Below are 8,063 nucleotides of genomic sequence, written 5' to 3'. Positions count from 1 at the left end.
CAGGGCTGACTTAGATAAATTTATTCTTGCTAATTTCGTGTTAATAGAGGCTATTGCAGTTAACCATATATTTAACCTGTTTATTTGCCATTACATTATCCTTATGAGTTCTGAATGTTTTGTTGTTAGTTTGTGCATTAAACTTTAACTTGTAATTTTACCTAACTCTTTTGTTTTGAACCTGGAACTTTACGGGACAGTAGTGACTCTTCGTATTCTCACTTAAAGTGTACGTTATCTTTCTCTGTTCCGTAACATAAATTTGGCGACCTCATATCAGGATATTCAGGATATTATCATAAGGATATTGCTTGATATTTTGTGACTGTTACTTATTCATGATGTCTACTATTACTACACTTGATGAAGCCAAAGATTTTTTGTCAAATGTGCAAACAGTGTGTGATATAGAAAACAGAACAAAGAATGAACTTAAGCTTGTTGCTCAACAATTGGGAATTGCAGTTCACTCTCATCATTCTAAAGATCAAATTGTTGGCATGATTAATAAAAGCTTGTTTAATGTAACTCCTCCAAATGAGCAAACGCAGATTGAATTAGCTAAGTTACAGCTAGCCCTGCAGGAGTCTCGTGTGAAGGAAGCTGAATTTCAAGCACGTGCTAAGGAGGCTGATGTTAAGGAGGCAAATGCTCGTATTCAAGAGGCACAGGTACAGGCTCAGGCACAAATTGAACTTGCTAGGATTCAGGCAGACCATGAGTATCGCATGAAACAAGGTGGAACTGGATCATCTAGCTCTGATGATTTTGATGTGGCTAAAAATGTTAAACTTGTCCCTCCTTTTAATGAATCTGATTTAACAAAGTATTTTCAGTTGTTTGAGAGGGTAGCTACAGGTTTTAATTGGCCTAAGGAGTATTGGCCAGTACTCCTTCAAACTGTTCTCACCGGTAAAGCTCAAGTAACTTATGCATCTTTGCCTCAGGATCAATCTGATAATTATGATGTAGTTAAGAGCTTGATTCTTAAGGCCTATGAGCTTGTTCCTGAAGCCTATAGAGTAAAATTTAGGACAACTTACAAGCAAGATAAGCAATCCCATGTTGAGTATGCAAAAATCAAAGAAGATCTGTTAGAGCAGTGGTTAAATTCTAAGAATGTGGATTCTGATTTTGATAAATTTAAGCAGATGATTTTGCTGGAGGACTTCAAAAGGTGTATTAGTAAAGATGTAAGCCTATATCTTGATGAGAAAAGAATAGATAATTTGTCTGATGCTGCAGTTTTAGCTGATGAGTATGTTCTCACTCACAAGAGATATTCTAGAGAAAAAGGGAAAGCTGAGAGTAAGTACGTTGCCTCTACTCAGAGTACAGGTAACAGGAAAGAGAATAAGGATGATGTTTCTCAGGAAGTAAATACCAGCTTCACCTCTAGATTTCAGAAAAGTAAATGTACTTATTGTAGTAAGCTTGGTCATACTACGGAGAGATGTTTCAGGAGACAGCGTGATGTGAACAAAAAGGAGTCTTTAAATATTCAGTCAATTGGTCTAGTGTCCACTCTTGAGAGTTCCCAGAATTCTTTAACTGAGTTAACTGAACCTGCTTTGAGGGGTAACTTAAATTCTCATGATGGAGCTCCTCTTTTGAGCAGTAACGTGGGTGACACTCTCAAGAGTTCATGTGCTAATTTCCTGTCTGATGGTTTTGTCAGTCCTCTGGACAGTTAAAATATATCGTGACACAGGTGCTTGCCAATCCCTTATGCTGACCAGTGTTCTAGGCTCTAATGTTAATTCCTCTGATGAAACTGTAATCTTACAAGGTGTAGGGAATAATTACTTCTCTGTCCCTCTGTGCAGAGTGAATTTAGAGTCTGGTTTTGTTAATGGTTCCGTTATGGTTGGGTTGGTTGAGACACTCCCAATGTCAGGTGTAACTTTCTTACTTGGAAATGATATTGGTGGAAGTCAAGTGTGTCCAGCTCCTCAGTTGTCTAGTGAGCCAGTGGCTGCGACCCAGGATTGTGATGTCCCTGATGTGTTCCCTGCATGTGCTGTCACTAGGGCTAAGTCTAAAGTTACTGGTGATTTAGAGGATAATGATGATGATGATGTTATCCTAGCTGACACTTTTCTTGCTAATTTGGACCACTCACCAGATGAGGCAGTACCCCGTAGTGTTGATAATTTGTCTCGTCAAGAGTTGGTTGAGTTGCAGGTTGCTGACCCTGAGTTGAAAGGTCTAGCTAACTCTGCTGACAGTGAAGAAGAGTCAGCCGGTGCTTCTACTTGTTATTATGTAAAGTCAGGAGTACTTATGAGGAAGTGAAGACCCCCAACAGCATCAGCCGACTGTGAATGGGAGGTTGTACATCAAGTTGTCATCCCTCGTGTTTGTAGGCAGGATATCATTAGAGTGGCTCATGATTCTAGTTTGGCAGGACACCTTGGAGTGAGGAAGACTGTGGCACGCATTTTGAAACACTTCTACTGGCCAGGTATCTTCAGGGATGTTTCCTGGTATTGTAAGTCTTGTCACACCTGTCAAGTTGTGGGGAAGTGTAATCAGACCGAAAAGGTTGCACCTCTAGTTCCCATTCCTCCTTTTGAGGCGCCTTTCACCCGTGTGTTGGTGGATATTGTGGGCCCTCTTCCTAAGACTTCTTCAGGATTTTCTTATGTGTTGACCATGATTGATATGGCTACTCGTTATCCTGAAGCCATTCCACTTAGAAACATCTCAGCAAAGAACGTGGTTAAGGAAATGCTAGGGTTCTTCACAAAGTTTGGTCTGCCTAAGGAGGTACAGTCAGACCGGGGAAGTAATTTCATGTCAAACGTTTTCAAGCAGTCTCTGAAAGAGTTGGGCATCACCCAGATCACGTCTTCAGCTTACCATCCCCAGACCCAAGGAGCGTTGGAGAGATATCATCAAACACTCAAATCGATGCTCAAGAAATACTGTTTGGAACATCAGAAAGACTGGGATAAAGGTCTTCCATTCGTTGTTTTTGCTGCAAGAGAATCTCCAAATGAATCACTGGGCTTCTCACCTTTTGAACTACTGTTTGGCCATGAAGTAAGAGGACCCCTTAAGTTACTCAAGGAATGCTGGCTGTCGGAGGAAGATGACGTCAACCTGCTGGAGTATGTGATGAAGTTCAAAGAACGGCTGTCCACTGCTTTACAGCTGGCGAGAGAGAATTTAGGAGCTGCTCAGGAGAAGATGAAGACTTGGTATGATAAGAAGTCCAGGTTACGCCACTTTCAGCCAGGAGATCAGGTTTTGATTCTGCTACCAGTTCATGGGCAACCTCTTCAAGCCAAGTTTAGTGGTCCTTATTTCGTGGAGAAGAAACTCAGTGATGTCAACTATGTCATCGCCACACCAGATCGTAGAAAGAGCAAGCAACTATGTCACATCAACATGCTAAAGTTATATCACAGGCGGGACGAAAATAATCCAGTCTGCACTGTAGCTGTTCCACCCGAGTCTACAAGTGAAGTTCTCCCATGCAGCATGAGCCTGAGTGATAGTTTGGGGAAGAATCCTGATATCATGAATGATCTCCAGACTAAGCTTTCTCATCTACCTCCTAAGGAAAGGCAGGAGTTTTCGGCATTACTGCAGGAGTACCCGCAAGTGTTCCGTGCTACTCCAGGAAGAACCACTGTGTTGATGCATGATGTCGATGTTGGAGACGCAAAGCCAATTAAATTGCCTCCTTACCGTGTGAACCCAGTGAAAGTTCCTCTCATCCAGAAGGAGCTTGGCTACCTGTTGGACCACAAGATGATTGAGCCCTGTCAGAGCGAGTGGAGTTCTCCTGTCACTCTGGTCCCTAAGCCAGGTGGGTCACAGCGGCTTTGCATTGACTACAGACGTGTTAATCAGATAACTAAAACAGACACTTACCCTCTCCCTCGTGTGGAAGATTGCATAGACAAGATCGGAAAGGCTAGGTACATAAGTAAGTTTGATTTGTTAAAGGGATACTGGCAAGTACCTATGACTGAACGTGCTAGGGAGATTTCATGTTTTGTAACACTAGGAAAGGTTTTTGCATGTTCTGTAATGCCGTATGGTATGAAGAATGCACCAGCCACATTTCAGAAGCTCATGAATGTTGTAACAGAGGGTTTGGCAGGGTGTGTTGTTTATATTGATGATGTATTAATCTTCAGTGACAACTGGAAAGATCACCTATGCCATGTCAGTAAATTTCTTGACCGTTTGGTTCATGCTAATCTTGTAGCTAATTTATCAAAGTATGAGTTTGGTCAAGCTAAAGTTCAGTACCTTGGGTATGTAATTGGTGATGGACATGTTGCACCACCAGGAGCTAAGGTTCAGGTTATAAGTGATCTTCCCAGACCTAAAAGTAGGAAAGAGCTACAAAGATTTTTGGGAATGGTAGGTTATTACAGGAGATTTGTTCTTAACTTTTCTATTCTTGTATCACCACTTACAGACCTACTGAAAAGGGAGTTAAATTTGTCTGGACCGATAACTGTGAATCCTCTTTCAACAAACTTAAAGCTATTCTATTAAGTCAGCCAGTGCTCGCTACTCCAAATTTTGCTAAGCCTTTTAAGATGGCTGTTGATGCAAGTGATACAGGAGCTGGGGCTGTTTTGCTGCAAGAGGATGACCAGGGTATTGAACACCCTGTATCTTATTACAGCAAGTTCACTCCACCTCAAAAGAACTACTCCACTATTGAGAAAGAGCTTTTGGCCTTGATTTTGGGTTTACAGCATTTTTCATTTTATTTGTGTTCTGGTTTTGACCCCATAGTCATTTATACCGATCATAACCCACTGAAATTCCTTAGTAAGTTTAAAGATAAAAATCAGAGATTGACAAGATGGAGTCTACTTCTTCAGGAGTATTCATTAGACATACAACATGTCAAGGGGAAAGAAAATGTTATTGCAGATTGCTTATCTAGACTTTAGACAGATTGTTTTAGAGTAATAAGAAATTTCCTTTGTAAATTTCTTTTTCTTTGTGGGGAGGTGTTACATAGCCTATGATTTCATCCTCCTTTGTGTAATTTTAACGCACAGTTGCTGCATGTTTGATCACGAGCGTGTTCTGCCTCAGTCCCCCCCTTCTACCGTTATAGTAGAGTAAGTCGTCCTTTCTGTTATTCAGTGCGGGATTGTCGACCGTTTGTCCCCATCGCTTCATTTGCGCGTCCTTATTACAAGTTGTATCAAGCTCTGCTGGCCCCTATATAATGAGCTCAATCTCTGCATCATTGCCACTTAGATCTGCTCCTCATTTTGTTCACATCTCTGTCCTCCCCTGTACAGATATTATTATTGTGAGTGCTCAAGAAATCTCCAACCATCTAGCAGCTGTGTGTAATTTGAGTATAACTGTTGTTGCATTTTTTTCTTGTACTGTATAGCATAAGTTTAATTTGTAGGCCTAGTGAAGTTTTTGTAATTCATGTAGGGATCTTTATGTCCATCAGTTTTAATATTATTTTGTATCTGTAATAATTTATCTGGCAATCACTGAGTATTATCTGGTATCTCATTTTATCAGGGCTGACTTAGATAAATTTATTCTTGCTAATTTCGTGTTAATAGAGGCTATTGCAGTTAACCATATATTTAACCTGTTTATTTGCCATTACATTATCCTTATGAGTTCTGAATGTTTTGTTGTTAGTTTGTGCATTAAACTTTAACTTGTAATTTTACCTAACTCTTTTGTTTTGAACCTGGAACTTTACGGGACAGTAGTGACTCTTCGTATTCTCACTTAAAGTGTACGTTATCTTTCTCTGTTCCGTAACAATATATATATATATATATATATATATATATATATATATATATATATATATATATATCCCAATGGTTCTTTGGAACCCAGTGTATTTGATTCCATATCCACTCAGTTGAGTAACCTTGACCTTGCCCTTGGCAATGAAATTACCATTTTGGGTGATTTTAACATACACAATGTTGAATGGTTCTTGCATTCTGCCCGGACTGACGACGCTGGTCTAGAATGCGAGCTGTTTGCGGAATCGTTTAATCTCACCCAGTTGGTAAAGCAACCAACCAGAATACCTGATAATCCTGACCATAATGCCCATCTCTTGGATTTATTCTTGACAAATAATCCAGATCAATACAGGGTAGAGGTACTGTCACCACTTGGATCCTCTGACCACAATCTCATCAAAGCCTCATTAGTTAACCCTCCTACACCTCCCCATTCCGAACCTGTCAGGGTGACCCGATGGCACTTTGGCAGGGCAGACTGGGATGGATTTAGAAATTATCTTGCTGATGTTCCATGGCAGTCTTTCTTCTCTAGTGATCCCAATTCTACCCAGTCCCACATTTGCGACTTAATACTAGCTGGTATGGATTTATTCGTACCAAGTCAACAATTCACTAAAAGATCAAACTCTCCAAAATGGTTTGATGGCAATTGTGCCAGAGCAACAGCCCAAAAGACATTAGCATATAACTCTTAATTAAAACCAAAAACATCTCAATCACTCTCCCAATTTAAAATTGCTAGAAATCATGCAAAAGCTGTATTAAATCTATCTAAATCAAACTTTCTTCAAAAGCAAGCATCAAAACTACTTAACAACCCTAATGACAATAGAATATTCTGGTCAACTCTTAATTCTTTCAATAATAACTTTAACAGGTCATCTTCCATTCCCCCACTAAAATCTTCAGATGGCAATATTACAAATGACCCACGTGGGAAAGCAGATATCTGTGCTAGTACCTTTGCAAGAAACTCTACCATAGATGATACCACCCAGAATGTCTCAGTACTGGACCTTGATTCTCCCGAAATTGCCCCACTTAAAATACAGACAAGATTCGTAAAATCTATCCTAGACAATTTACCTACCAACAAAGCTCCAGGCCCAGATGGAATTCCGCCAATTGTTTTGAAAAAGTATTCCCCTGAACTTGCCTCTGTCCTAGCCAAATTATTCAGACTATGCATACGTACTTCTTTATTCCCAAATTCATGGAAAGAAGCCAATATCCACCCAGTTCCGAAGAAAGGAAGTTCGTCTGACCCCTCCAATTGCAGACCAATAGCTGTCACATCTTCTCTTGGTAAGGTATTTGAAACTTTAATTAATAAGCATATTGTTAAACATCTTGAATCCAACAACTTAATTAGTGATAGACAATACGGTTTTCGCCACGAATGATCCACTATTGACATACTCAATCTCTTAACTCATACCATCCATCAATCAATTGATCTTTTTGGAGAAACTCATGCAGTAGCTTTTGATATCTTTAAAGCTTTCGACAGAGTATGGCACCGTTCCCTGCTGTCCAAACTCCCTTGCTATGGACTAACATCTTTTGTTCCTTTGATTTCTTCTTATCTTAGTGACAGGAAAATAAGAGTAAAAGTAGATGATGTATATTCGAATTTCCACTCAATTAACGCCGGCGTGCCGCAGGGATCAGTTCTGGCGCCAACCCTATTTCTGGTTCATATTAATGATCTCTTATCTGTCACTCACAATCCCGCTCACTCATATGCAGATGACTCAACACTACATAGTTCATTCACAACTACCTCTCAACTCAGTACAGCCATCTCCATAAATCAAGATATATCTACAATCTGTGAATGGGGACAAAACAACCTTGTCTCTTTTAATGCTAGTAAAACTAAATATATACATTTTACTAATAGACAGATATTGCCAGATTCGTACATTACCTTCAGTGCTACTAATATTCCCATCTCCAAAAGTATTGAAATTCTTGGTGTCTCAACTAACAGTGCCCTCAGCTGGACCTCTCATGTCAGATCACTTGCTAAAACCGCCTCAAAGGAACTTGGATTATTGTACAGAGTCCGTAATTTCTTCGCCGATGAGCAGTTAGCTATAATTTATAAGAGTCATGTGCGCTCTCAGCTTGAATATTGCTCACCCTTGTGGAATGGATGTGGAGAGGTTGCATTAAGACAACTAGACAAAATTCAGTATAAAGCTGTTAGAATCATTAACAACCCTGCCATTACATGTAAACTACCTCCCCTGCAAGTAAGAAGGAATGTTGCCTCCCTTGCATTAT

General features: G+C 40.0%; 1 protein-coding gene across 1 annotated transcript in view; it reads left to right on the top strand.

Moving 5' to 3' along the window:
• The window catches only part of LOC145395425 (uncharacterized), an 85,660-nt gene that overhangs the window by 55,723 nt on the left and 21,874 nt on the right, over positions 1–8,063 (top strand). The gene's annotated exons all lie outside the window — the stretch shown is intronic.

The sequence above is a fragment of the Coenobita brevimanus genome, chromosome 31, assembly GCF_032717465.1.
Source record: "Coenobita brevimanus isolate Jiangsu-jjx chromosome 31, ASM3271746v2, whole genome shotgun sequence".
NCBI lineage: Eukaryota > Metazoa > Arthropoda > Malacostraca > Decapoda > Coenobitidae > Coenobita > Coenobita brevimanus.
This window is presented reverse-complemented; position numbering and strand designations above follow the sequence as displayed.